The sequence below is a fragment of the Colossoma macropomum genome, unplaced genomic scaffold (genome assembly GCF_904425465.1).
Source record: "Colossoma macropomum unplaced genomic scaffold, Colossoma_macropomum, whole genome shotgun sequence".
NCBI lineage: Eukaryota > Metazoa > Chordata > Actinopteri > Characiformes > Serrasalmidae > Colossoma > Colossoma macropomum.
Window position 1 is genome coordinate 20011634 of NW_023494785.1, and position 14840 is coordinate 20026473.

Below are 14840 nucleotides of genomic sequence, written 5' to 3' on the forward strand. Positions count from 1 at the left end.
GAATATTCAGAAACGTCCTTTGTAATGATAATGCTGACCTGAGTGGTAATATAAGAGCATAATATCTGTATCTCAAATCATTGGGTAAACACACATGATCACTGGCATTTTTACTTTTTAAGGTTGGAGTTATTCAACCCCGAAAAAAGAGCAGGACTATAAAGTGTGATCATGGGGTGAGGTGCTTACTCCAGGACAAAACTTGCTTTTCAACTTGATGGATTGCCCATTTATATATCATATTAACATATTATCAGTGTACAGCTATTTTTACGACGAAAATAAGTGTGTCACATACAAATACTTTGTAACTCAGAAAAAAGCAAGTGCATTCATCCCAGGGCAGTGTTTAGAGGTGATGACTCACCTGGGTCCACTGCACGTTTAGCCCTCCGCTTTAGGAATGTGACCAGCCTGCAAGCACTGAATAACTTTCACTGTAAATGAGGGATCGTCTTTTCCCCCCACTTTTTCACTTAATACACACTTTATAGAGAATAGAGCCTTGGCCAGCCCGATCTTTGTGCAATTGGCTTTTTGTTAAAAAAAAACAAAAACCACCATACAAAAAAAAAATAAAAATCTGAGCAGTCTATGGATGTTCCTGAACTTCCAGAATTATTTTTGTTTACTAATCTGTTGTCCCCAGTTTCACTAGTCATCACAGTCTCAAACTAACATGATGTCACCTTTATCTGCTGTGTGACGGAATGATGAAGGCATTCTAATTATCCAGCTGTGGCACACATCAATCATGAGTCTTGGAGACCTTGCAGAGCTGCTGAGACGCAGATGAGGGAAATCCGTTTGACCTGTCCGAGGCTGAATTAATTATCCAATTACTCCTCTCCAACTGACTGTGCTGCCCCGATAACTTCAGAGCTATTTACAACTGACTGCCTCTCCAAGATAACAAAAGGCCCATTTGCCGCATAATCACCTTGAAGAGTAAACGACTGGCGAAAACTCCACAGACCAAGGCACCTTCATCAGCATTTTTTTTCACCAGCAACACATAATAAATAAAGGACATGAAAAGTTCAAGGAGTGAGATCATGAGCCAAAAATTTCCTATCTTTCATGTGTCAGGCTTTAATGTTAAATGTTCTTGAACACTTTGTGCTGCTATAAATAATTGAATTAGAGTGGCCCCTAGTCGTGTCTGTTCTTTTTATCTCCTGGGCCCAGTTGGGAGAACTTTTTTATCCTTTGCACCTGTGTCTTGTTTGTTTGTGTATAAATAAAGCCTGTATTGCTTTCAGTGGTATGTTAAGTTTTGAGTGCAGTAGAAAGTGTTTTCTCACATGTTCCAGTTTCAGTCTTCCTGTGTTAATGTGTTTGAGTACATCTTTCTGCAGCTACCTGCTGCTGCCTTGTTTCACTTCCATTGACCAGCTGCAGTTATAATGCCACAGCACTGCAAAGCAGCAAGTGAAGAGGAACACCTGTAATCATCTTGTACTCTTGTACCAGCATTCAAATTATGGGGCAGCCAACTCTAAAAGTAAAACACAATTTGAAGCTGGATTATCTGAATGTAGTCTTGGTTTATGTAAAAAATATAACTTAGATCAAATCAAACTCGAGACATCCATCTCTCTCGCATTTTTCTGTATGGGCTCTTCTCCAACAAGGCAGTTGGAGTCACAATTCCAAGCAGAATGTGAAATAAAGATGTGTGCGACGTGAAGTTCTCTTGTTCTCTTTATGTGAGTAAAGGTAGGGAGATGTTAGATTTGATCATGCTTGTGTTTGTAGGGGTGGGTTCATATATGATGTATTGATTGTTATTGGGGAGCAAAATTGTGCAGTGGGCAGCACTATAGCTTCACAGCAAGAAGGACTTGGGTTCAATTCCCTGGCCAGGGTTATTTCTGTGTGATGTTTGCATGTTATCCCTGTGCTGCGTGTATGCATTTGTCTGTGTGTCTGCGCTCTGACGGACTGATGGCCTGTTTCGGGGTGCTTCCTGCCTTCTGCCTTCTAGGCTCCAGCACTCCGGACCCAGGAGTGTGTGTGATTACTCAGTGGTCAGGTATATTGTTAAGGTTTGGTTGTTGCCTTGAATTTCGTTGATGTTCTGTGCAGTGTGCTGCACAGTCACTGATAAAAACAATATAATGCAAGCTAGTAACCTCAGTGGCTAAAAGTTAGACAAAATATGACAGTAGTGTAGAAGTGACATGGCCACATTAAAGCATGGTATTGACATTGTGACATTGTGTTCCCTCGCAAATGTTTTGCATTCCCTCGCAAAATATAAGCTTGTCAGATAGCAAGCAAACATAGGACCAGAGGTGCCCAACGACATTGCCTACATAAGAGCTGTGTTTTTAGCATAGCTAACGTTAAAAGCTGTTTTCCCAGTTTCACCAGTCTATGCTGAGTTTATTCAGCAATTGTTCTCTGCAGTCTCTGTAAATGTAGCTTTTACTGTATGATGACACTCGATCTCACTAATAACATGATCGTGTTTAATTTTGAGAAGTGACACTATGTCTTTATATTTCACTCCAAGATCAACGTAAAATTCAATGAGCTGCTTCATGTCTGAGCTTAAGCAAAGCACAGCTTTTGCAAGCAAATGCAAACCGTTGCATCGTAATGCAAAACATTGCATCGAACGCAATGTCAAACTTTTTTTTAAAAAAAATTTTATACCACCGCCCCTTAGGGGCTCCGTATTTTTCAAAACCTTAAACACACATTCAAAAACTCTAAATCCATCAAGCATCTTATTCCACCTAAAGCAAACAACTGAGTCAAAAACATCTTCACTCATAATGAAATTAACCATAACAGATAATCAACCAGACACTAGTGCAATCAGATGAAAGCATTGTTTTCAAAGATGCAAATGTATCGGAAACAACAAAAAAAAAGTATACATTTACATATAGAGAAACTTTTTATCTGTGTTTCCTTAAACTAAGTGGAGTTTTGAGTATTGAATGGCAGAGCTCTTTGCATTATAATGCCTTATAAAGAAACTTATGGCATAAACTTTTGGCAAAAGATTTTTCCTTTTGGTAATTGATAAAAAGGTTTGGGGAACTTTTAGACTATCAGTTCTTGTGTGTTAGCAATTAAAAAAAAACTGTAAACAAGTAAAGAGCTAAATGCTCTGCAAATAAAGTCAACTTGGGAATTATAGGACATTTCAAAATAAATGTTATAAAAGTGTGATTAAGTCTAGATCCTTTTGTGCAGTAGAAGCACATCAGAGCTGTCACATCAAAACCATGCAAAACCATAAATTGATTATTTTAATTTGATTTTTTTTCTATTTATTTATTTATTTATTTATTTATTTATTTATTTATTTATTTAAGACCAGCTACCCATACATTGTTTATAATTGAATGATGAATGGACCAAAGGACTTGGTCTAAAAGAACATTTATCTCCACTCCTTGAAAACCTTTTTAAACACATAGAAGAAGGTTTTGTTGAAACAGGGCCAATATATTCTCCACAGTCTCCCACTGACACATTCTCCTCTACATTAATTTCACATGCAATTACATTAATTTATAAAGCATCTTTGCAGAACCTCACTTACAAAATGTGGAATTTCACAGCAATCTTCGACTATCTATGGACCCTTTGTTTTTTAGCCTTGCTTCTGTTTATCCAAAGTGGATCACTCATAGCACGAAGAGTTTTTTTCCTGCACACTGCAGAGGAATTTGATGTAGAAGTGTTTACTGACAACAGTGTAATCTATGCTACTAAACTACACCTAAAGGTTAGTTATCCTGTTATTGGGGATTCTGCTGCCCTCTGGAACTGCTCGGCCATTTTTGAGCTATCTGTACGTGCCATCACCTTCATGCTGCAATCAAAGCCTCAGCTGGATGCCCCAGAGATTATAATGATCATCACATGCTTCTTGAACTTCACATGATTTGTAATTAGATTCATGACTGCCAATCCACGCAAGAACTCCAGACCTGTTTCTTGCATTTCCTTACCAATCATGTACTCATATCTCTAACATCCTGCGTGTCTGGAACAATAGTAGTTCATCAACAGTTTTCAGTTAGACTTGCAACAATAGATGATGTAATGAGACTTTCTTCTGTTTGATTGGATTGCCTCCATTAGTCTCACTTGTAATTCGGTGCTGTTTGTGTTGTGCCCATTTGAGGATGGGTCCCTTTCTGAGTCCTGGTTCCTCTCCCAGTTTCTTATTTTCTTCTTCTTAAGGATATTTCCTGCCATTTGTACCCTTGTTTGCTCATTAGGGGCCTGGAATAGGATTTCTGCAAAATTGCATTATGAAAAAAACAAACTAAACAAATGCAACAAAAGATAAAAGATGATCATATAAATTTCTAAAGCACCTGAATGTTGTACCTCTCTCTTTCTCTCTCTCTCTGCCAAGAGGACATCACCATTATTATTCGTTAACCTTAGTAAATTCTTAATCAGTAGTGAACAAGAAACAGAAACAGGGCCATGTTACAGATGTTTAAAAGCTCTTAATGGTCTATTACATCTATACCCATCAGATTAGCATATACAGCAATCAGCCATAACATTAACAATCCTTGTTTCAAATCTCATTGTCCATTTTATTCATTCTACTTACCATATAGGAGCACTTTATAGTTCTACAATTACAACCTGTAGTCCATCTGTTTCTCTGCATACTTTGTTAGCTCTATTTCACCCTGTTCTTCAATGGTCAGGACCCCCACAGGACAACCACAGAGCAGGTATTATTTGGGTGGTGTATCATTCTCAGCACTTCAGTGACACTGATGTGGTGATGGTGTGGAGTGTGTGTTGTGCTGGTGTGAGTGGATCAGACACAGCAGTGCTGCTAATGCTTTTAAACACTGTGTCCACTCACTGTCCACTCTATTAGACACTCCTACCTTGTTGGTCCACCTTGTAGATGTAAAGTCGGAGATGATAGTCCTTCATCAGTGGTCACAGCAGTGGCACTGAGGTGTTTAAAACTGATAAAATGGACAATGAATGTAGAAACAATGAGGTGATTTAATGTTATTATGTGCTAAGTTGAGACATAATGTCCATATAGTGCAGACTTATGTCAAACATAAGCGGGTAGAAACAGCCTTTTGTTGCTACCCACATGGAGTCTGACATTCACTTTTTGTGGATGTTTGTCAAGCATCATCAGTTAAAAGATTTCAAATGCAACTGAAGATATATTTACAGAAATTAGCCTTCATTAGACTGTTGTCAACTGTTGCCTATTAGAGTCATCATTTACTCTCTTTTTTCTTTTTTTTGCCAGCCTCCTTAGTGAGTAATTTTTAGTTTCACTGATTTGTGTAATGAAATTGTTGCCCTTTTGTTGGCTGTTTTTCCTCAGTTATATTTAAAGCCAAATTAAACAAACACTGTTATATTACAATTTCTTCTCATCTCTCTCTCGCTCTCTCTCTCTATCTATCTATCTCTCTGGTCACGAAGAATCAAAAAGATAAGGGTTTACAAGTATTGTAATACACTATTATACCAAAATTGGTGATAAAAAAGAGGAGTTTGGTATGCTGTAAGACTCTCTGACATTGAGTTGGAGGGATAAAGTGACCTGATCGATATGTCGGGCAGGCAAGCAAAGCCCTTTTAAGCAAAACTCCAGACAGCAGTGAATAAAGAGGATGTAGAGCATAGCAGCAAGAGGGCCGAGCACTCAGAACTCAGCACATGAGAGCCAATGTCAAACAACGGTGCAACGAATACAAACATACAAACACATTTAATGCTTTGACCCTCCGACCTACGGACTCTGCAGAGCACTGATGTGTATTCATGAGTGATAGGCACACTAAACACTCAGTCTTTCTCTCTCTCTCTCTCTCTCTCTCTCTGATCTCACAATTTAATTTTTCATTCTACTATTTAGTACTTAACTAAACAATTAATACAAGGTTCCCCTCCAAATATTATGAATGGTACAAATTAGAATCATCTTCATATTGATACCTTCAGAAAAGATCCACCATCACATACTGTATATTCTTCTCTTAAACCATGCTGTGTTAAAATAGCAGCCTAAACCTACATAAACATTTCTAAACACTTTTTTAATAAGCGTCATTTGTCATAAAGGTTGTATTTGCCAGTTTTGATGTCAAGTTGACATAACATGTTTATGTCAGGTGACACTGATGTGTTTCTGACATTAACTTCAGTCAGGACACTTTCTGGGGTGAAATGACAGACTTTGTAGATCAGTGTGTGTCACACTGACACAATGCTGATAATATGACACAGCCTTCCAAGTCGGGCTGGTTAAACAACAGTGAGCATTTTCTGTGGCTCTTAGGTAAAGTTTCATTTTACAATTTATCAGATTTGAGCTATGTCACATCATCAGCATTATGTCATTGTGAGATATGCTAAGCTATAACAACAGTTATTATAATGTGCTATGTCACTTTAACCAGAAAGTGCTATGACACAACCTGAAATCAGGAAAAAACAATGTTACCTGACATATGTGTTATGTAAATTACTATGTCCATTAGAATAAGTCTTTACTGTAGGGCAGTGTAAAGTGTTATCAATAGGTAGTCATATATACCACACACACACACACACACACACACACAAAAATATACACAGCGCATGTATATGGATTCATCTGTAGAAAGTCTTGAGTCTTGATTTGTTGCCAATTTAGATTTTTTCCTACTTCATTGATTGCTTCTAAACCCTTATGCACCTGCACAGCTACCCACTGACAAGAAACTTCTGCCAAGAAAGTTATCTCTGGAGTATGCATAAACCATCAGGACGATTTGAGTTCTGTGAAACAAAAGAATATAAAGTGCGTGGTACAACCAAAGAATTCAAAACAAAATAGCAAAATCCTCATCTGCATCTCATCCTGTGCGCATGTAAGCATTGAGTTAAAAACCTGGATGGCTGAGAAAACAAGTGCAGCTGAAGAAAGAAATCTTTACAGCTCTCAGTAAAACCCCTTTGGGTGGTCCGTATACCTTACTAGCAGTACCAGTAATGCACAATTACTGATGGAAAACTCTCTATCTGATGGAAAACTATCTATTTATCTATGCACATAAATACTGAATATCGGACTGCAAAACAAATGTGAAAACAACATATGGACTGGATCTAGACTGGAAGCAGTGGAGTCAAGAAAATGTCAGCTTTACTCAACATTAAACTATACAATGCATCCGAATACACAACAATAAATCTGACAGAAAGGACAACTGAATGACTAGAGAAAAACAGACTGGGCAGCTCTGTGATTCCGTAAATGGATGTATATTTTCCCTAATTATCTGTGTTATTTAAGACAAAGTTTACATTTTTGATTCAAAAAAGAGTCAAACATTTCTGATATACCTGTCTTAGAAAACTTGATGTAGAAAGTGGCCAATAACATTATTCATTCGACAAGCCTAATGAGAGCTTGACAATTCTGCTTAAAGATGGCCTTTAAATGGCATATAAAGTTTTTTTTTATAGCTAACCAGCTATACTCTGAGTAACAGTGGCTTAAACTACCTAATGTTATCTTACAGAATTGGTATGCTTTGATACAAAGGGTTATTCACCAAATGTACTGCTTGCCATTAAGTGAAAGTGATTAAAACATCAATCATTAAGCAAGGGTCTCAACTATCCACTCAAAGTCTACAAATGTAGCACTAGAAGTAAATTACACAACTGACCTGATACATTTCCTTTATTTAAGTACAATGCTGTAGTGCTTAAGCAAGTTTTTTTTATTAGTATAGTGAGTTAAATATTATATAGGCCCTATAGAGATAGTTCTGAAATATTTCATGTGTTTAATATTTCATGAAAAGTTTATGTTTTATTTTTTATTAAGCAGTGCTTAAGTTAAGTTGCTTAAATGGAGGATCTGCACCAAACATTTTCTGTCTGTGCTGAACTACAAGCTTTTGTTATCTGACTATTATCACCCCTTTCATGCAACACACTTTCTCAAGTGAGAGTTTTATTTTATGAGAGGGAGGTCATCTGTGCAAGGACATACATGGTGATAAATATAATGGACATTTTCTTTCATAGCAGCTCTGGTGCACTGCCTCAGGACTAAACAAATCCAGATAGTGATTGCACATTAACTAACATTACATTCACATCCATTTCACATATTGAACATTTAACTATGGCTTTGTTTTAAAATAAAGTCTGTTGTCGGGACTATAAAAATGTTTGTAGGATGCTTTGCACTAGTTTAAAAGAGCAAAAAGAGCTGCATGTGTTGCTGTTGGTTAATTTTTGAGTAATCACTCGTATTTCTACAATTTAAGTGAGAATTTAGAAATAAGTAAATTTGACCAGCTTACAAGGTCCAGCTACTAGAACCATACTGGGTTTCTGAATCATTTTTATATTACCCAGTGAATACCTAGAAAAACAAGCTAAGCTAAGAAACATTTAAAAACTAAAGTGACTCGAAAGAAGGCACTATGTTGTTTCAGCATGTTAAAGGTTACAGTCATTGACTTTATCCTGGAGCTATATACACTCTAAGGCCAAAAGTATGTGGACACCACTCCTAATTATTGAGTTTAGGTGTTTAAGTCAACTGTTACTAACAGGTGTATAAATGCAAGCACATTGCTATGCAATCTTAATAAACAAACTTTGGCAGTACAATGGGTCATATCAAAGACCTCAGTGAGTTTAAACGTAGCACTGTCAACTGTGTCACAAGTCAGTTTGTGAAACTTCTACCCTGCTAGATCTGCCCCAGTCAACTGCAAGTACTATTATTGTTAAATGTCTAGGAGCAACAACCGCACAGCCATGAAGCGGTAGACCACACAACTTACAGAGCAGAGCCACTAAGTGCTGAAGTGAGTAAAAATTTCTAATCCTCCATTGCATCACTCACTAAAGAGTTCCAAACTGCCTCTGGAAGCAACATAAACACAAGAACTGTGCATCGGGAGCTTCATGACATGGGTTTAGTGGCTGAGCAGCTGCACACAAGCCTAAGATCACTATGTGCAATGCCAAGCATCAGCTGGAGTGGTGTAAAGCACATTGCCACTTAAAAAACTTAAAGTTTAGTGGAGGAGGGATAATGGGTTGGGCCATTTTTCAGAGTTTGGTCTCGGCTCTTTAGTTCCAGAGAAGGGTAATGTTAATGCTACATCATACAAAGACATTTTAGATATGTATACACTTCTTATGTACTTCCAACTTCATGGCAATAGTTTGGGGAAAGCTCTGTCCTGTTCCAGCATAACTATGCACCTGTACATAAATCAAGGTCCATACAGACATGGTTTGATGAGTTTGGTGTGGAGGGTGTGGAGGTCTGCACAGAGCCCTGACCTCTACCTTGCCAAACTAACTAATTATTATGTTATGTTATGTACTTTATTGGTCCTAGAAGAGAAATTTGTCATTTTGCTGCCTAACCATTCCTAGTCTTGGAGCAGCACAGCATCGTCAGCAGAGCAATGCTGTCTGGTGTAGCTGGGGATTAAGTTCCTTGAAAAAGGGCACAACCAGGCATACCCAGTCAGTCCTGGGGTTTGAACCCTGGTTCACCTCTCTTACAACTAAGCTACCAGCCACCACCGATTATGCGCCAGGCCTTCTTGTCCAGCATCAGTGCCTGACTTTACAACTACTCTTTTGACTGAACGGGCACAAATTCCAGACACAGACACCATCCAAAATCTTGCTGAAAATCTTCCCAGAACAGTGGAGGCTGTTATAGCTGCGAAGGGAGCTGCATATTCAACTCCATATTAATAAACATGGCGTGTTAAAAAATATACAGCCTTTTGTTTCCAAACAAAAAAAAAGAAAAAAAGAGGAGTATTTCTACAATACTTACAGAATTTATACATATACATTGAATTAAAATGATAAAAATGAACTAAAAATTAAAGACATTCTTTTTTTAATTACCAGAAATTTTAATATTTTGAAAGTTTTTAGTTAGCATAACATTTTATCTCACTTGTAGTTATATGTGGTGAAGCAATCAGTTTAGTCTAAGAACATTTTCTCCTGAGATATTAGGAACTTTAAGCATAAGCGGCTATTGGGATAGCTAAGGTGACCAGAAATAAATCTAAGTTAGTGTTGCAGCCTCAGAAATCAAAATCACTGAGCAACATGACAGTGGATTTAAGGGTTTGACAGTTTTTCCCCACCTGATAACATATTGAGGTGAAAACCTACAGAGACAAGTTAGAACTGGGTATATAGTAAAACGCTGATTTCAGTAAGACTGCCGTTGACACACTGCTCAGGCTCAGTCTTCTACTGTAGAGGAAAGCTCCTCCTCAGTCAGCAAATCCTGTACTACCAAAGTGATACAAAGCTGACAGAACAAAACGATATGTATGGTGCAAAAGGAAACATTGTGTCGAATGAGAGAACAACACTGGTTATTGCTTTTTGTTCCCTTTCAAATGTGTTTGTATATCAGAGAAGGAGAGGAGAGATGTGCATATGTGTGTGTGTGAAGTTACCCTTGTTTAAATAACAGCGTGACACTGTGAATTCCTGGATGGCAGCAGAAGATGGTCTGGGCAAACATTCACTAAGCATGTCAAAAGCAATTCATACAAGAGGACGGACGGTGCATATTCAATGGCGCTGCAAACGATACAATCTGGCACCGTTCTTTCCCCTGTTCCCTCTGTCTGGCCCCCAGCACCCAGCCAGCCGGCGAGCAGGAGCGGGCGAGTGAATTAACGAGAGAAAGCAGCTCCTGTAACGAGGATGCCAGAGCACGTTAAGGCTGCTGTCCAATCACAGTAACCGTCTGTGAGCGCTGCAGTCTGCCTCCGCAGGGCATCGCAGGCGGGGAAGGTGAGAGGAGCTCCTGCATCTGCGGCCCATCGGATCCTACTCACCTAATAGTGTTCATTACCACATTCCAAACAATGTAAAGAGGAAGCAATTTATATTACTGAAATCTGTTTTGGAGAGCTGAATTTAATCCCCTCATTACTAAATTGTCATTGCCTCATGTTGCCAGATACACTGCGTTTCATCTGGACTGTTTTCGCACATGGATAATTTTGCACTGTCCCCATGATTTGAATTGTGCCATCCTTGTAAGTCACCCCACGTTAGGCCAGCTGCCAGATCACTACAAAGGGCAGTACACAATACAAATGGGATATACTGGCTCCTGTTGCCAACCACTGTAAGCTCTGCGTCAGTCCAGCCAAAATGCAATCTGGTACCTTATTTTCTGGCCTACTGATCCAAACATTTGTTTTCTTAGCTAATGGTGACGCTGTTGTGAGAACTGACCCTGAAACAGCGATTAAGGACAATGGATGGGCAAGAGCTGGGTGGTCAAAGATGTGCCACTGAGCTATGTTTAATGGAGACGCAATAATCCGCACACAGAGGAATGCTGACTAACTTTCCCATTTTAAAGTAACATTTGATTCAAATTCTGTCAAGGAAGTTAAGAAGTGAGAGCTAGAACGCTAGAAGTAATATGCATAATTCAAATTTAGGGAAACTAGCTTTCACTTCTTATTAGCCATGTTAGCATGCATGGCAAATTTGATTTTGGTCAAACTATAAATGCTTACTAAGCTCCGAAGTATCCCTAAACGCCCTTCCGACTTTCACCCATAATTTGATCAAATGGATTGCAGGGACAAGGTGAAGCTTAATAGCAATTTATCCTCCCCAGTGAGAATTGTGCTGGCTGCAGCAATAATTAGGGGGGACAGAAGAGGTGTGATAGTGACAGCTCACCATGATGTCATTAAATACCATTTCTGTATACATTTAAAGTGATGCCGTGGGTCACTACACTTTACTCTAATAAAGTGCTCAAATGCTTACAGAATTCTTTAAGAAATACAAGAAGTTGGGCTTGGGTGACACTTTATTTTGAGTGGTCCTTTTAGATGGAAAAAACATTCTCAGTTACATGTCCAAAACATATGAGGGTTAGGGTTAGGTTTTGGGTTGAGTTTAAGGTTAGGGTTAGGATTAGGGCCAGGGTAAGGGTTAGGTTTTGGGTTGAGCTTAAGGTTAGGGTTAGGATTAGAGCCAGGGTAAGGGTTAGGTTTTGTGCAATGAAGGTAACACATTAGCAATACATCTACTTAATGTGTGTATTGTGTCAACAGAACATCTTCAAGATATTTACTTCAATGTATTCAGATGCTTCACTACTGCTGCTTCACTGATATGTTGTTGATGTGTTACTGATAATCTGTTAAGAGTTTATTAATCATCTACAAAGGACCACTCCAAATTAAGTGTTCCCTGGGCTTGTAGCATGTTTGCATTAAATTATGCATTCATAATCAAATTCCAATGTACTGCATTTTGATGCAAAATTTAATGTGTCAGAAATTTCTTTCCCATAGGAAAGAAAAATTGGAAACAGATCTCTTTAATATCTGCAGTTTGCAAGTTTAGTCATATATTTTGCTGCTGGAACAAAAACTTGCATCTCCAAAATGCTAACCTGACAGAAGAAGGAAAAAACGTTCTTAACTTTGAATGGAAGTCGAGTTTTTTCATGTAATTCTGGACAATTTCTATTGGTCCATTCATCATGAATATTTAACACAATAGGCTGACTGGCCACCTCAAATTAAAAAAAACAAAAAAAAACAACAAAAAAGACAAAAATGGAGATATAAGGTTTTTCACACGACACCGACTTTTTGCAGCTTCACATACACAACAATGAGATGAGATGGAAAGACAAAGGAGACTTTAGCTCAGGTCTCCTCTTGCTCAGATGTTTCTTCTGAACACAAGACCTCAGTAATTTCACATCTAAGGTTCAGTACAGATCCCAGTAAACTCACATACTGTGCTCAGATTGGCCAAGATAATAACACTCATTCTCTTTATCCACAACCAAACTCTCATCTCTCCTTCATCTCTCCAGTATTTAATGCTATTTCTCCTAAGGCATTTTAGGAGAATCACCATTAAGTCTCCTGAGCCATCGAAGAGCAACATTTGAGCAGGAAAATTCTCTGTGATGGAAACAGATCTAGAGTCGCAGTTTCATTGTGAGAACAGGAGAACCTTCGGTATAATGAAATGGAAAAAACATTTTCCTCTCTCTTTCCAACCTTCAGCTGCTTGTTATCCGAGCCTCAGTGCCCAGTGCCTGTCTCCAGCAGGCAGAGAGAAATCCTGCCATGGCCTTGAGTCATTTATCTGGACCTAGACCTACAAGTTTCAGCACATATAACACCCAGCAGCCACTGCATTCACAGCACACAGAATCAGGTGCACATTACCGGAGTGTGTTACGCACTGTAAGTGACACAGTGTGAGGGAAAGTGTGTGGGTGTGTATATAATAGAAAACAAAGGAGATCAAGAGCGAGCTGGCTGGAGGTAGTTAGAGAAAGAGTGAGCATGCATGAGATAGAGCTTAAAATGCTAGTAGCTGACTTTCAGCATGTCACTCAAGCATAGTGTACCTTATGATCTCTCTCTCTCTCTCTTGTTCTCACATGCAGAGGATGCGATCAGCATTTCCTGATAGAGAGGTAATAACTGCATGGGGTACAATAGAAAGGTGCGTTTACCTCTGTCAGATTGGCAGTTCAATCACACAGCTGATGAAGAATTAAGAGTCAAAGGTCATCCATAGCAATCTCCAGCACCATGGGAACAGGGCAGCAGCAAATATGAAATCTTCAGATGTTGTGGATATTAGCCTGGTGACAACAAAGTCACCCCCTCTGAGTGTGTTTGTACATGTGCCCTGACCTCTAGTGAATCAGGGACACCTGTGATTATAAAACAAACCTTAACAGAGAGAGCAACAAGATATCTCAATCCTCGGCGAGTCAGAATGGGGAGAGTGGATGAATGATTGTGCTTGGGGTCTGGGAGATACCCCCAATCTTTCCGATTTCATGGGCTGGGACTTCAGTTGAACTGGAACAGATAGAAATGGAATTGGATGCAAGAGTTAAATCCGCGTGTCTCGTCAGAAGGTGGGGACAGAGCGGAAAGCCCCACCAAACCACGATGACACACACAATACTGCTCTGATCTGCTGCCTGTATTCGCCTCAGCACACACACACGCCCTCTCTTGCTCCCTCTGCTTCTTGCTCTCTTTCTGTCTCTCTCTCCTCGTCCTGCCCATTGTCCCTTTCCTTTCTGTTTCTTGGCTGTCATCATGACATATGTTGAGCTCACACGGCTCCCTCAGCCCAGGGCCAGCTCCATGCTGAGTGGGTTTTGGATGCCGTGTTGCCATGGAGAGCCAGCTGTAATTTCAATAGCGTTGCCATAGTGAGCAGGTAATATCAAGAAAGTGCTCTCTCAATACTGAGCGCCAGAGCACAATATTACAATGGTGTACAAAACCTAATAAAAGATACAGTATTTGCATGGCACTTGAAAGTTATTCCTTTTTACCTACCCGAAAACACTTTTAGTAGAACCACTTCTTGTTGCTCTTCTTTTTTAACCCTTTTTCTTTTTGCAAAATCTCCTACGCAAAGGAAATATATTTTCATGTATTTTTCAAAATATGTCAAGTGTGTAATTTTGCCATATAAATATTCACACTACTACATATATTTTATCTATGTGCACAGATTGCAACATATTGACATACACAGTTGAATGTAAAAGTTTGGATATCCTGGTCATATTTTGTTTTATTGATTAAGTGAACTCTACAGTAAACTAATTCAAATATGGTAATTTTCTGTCAATTTTAGTGCCATTTTCTATTTAGTTGAATTTCATAAGAAAAAAAAATATATATAGTTTTTTCCAATATGTTAAATTCAGCAAATAGTGCATTAAAATGTACTGAAGATGTACTTAAAATGTTGTGAAAATTTTATTTTCACTTAGAACAAAA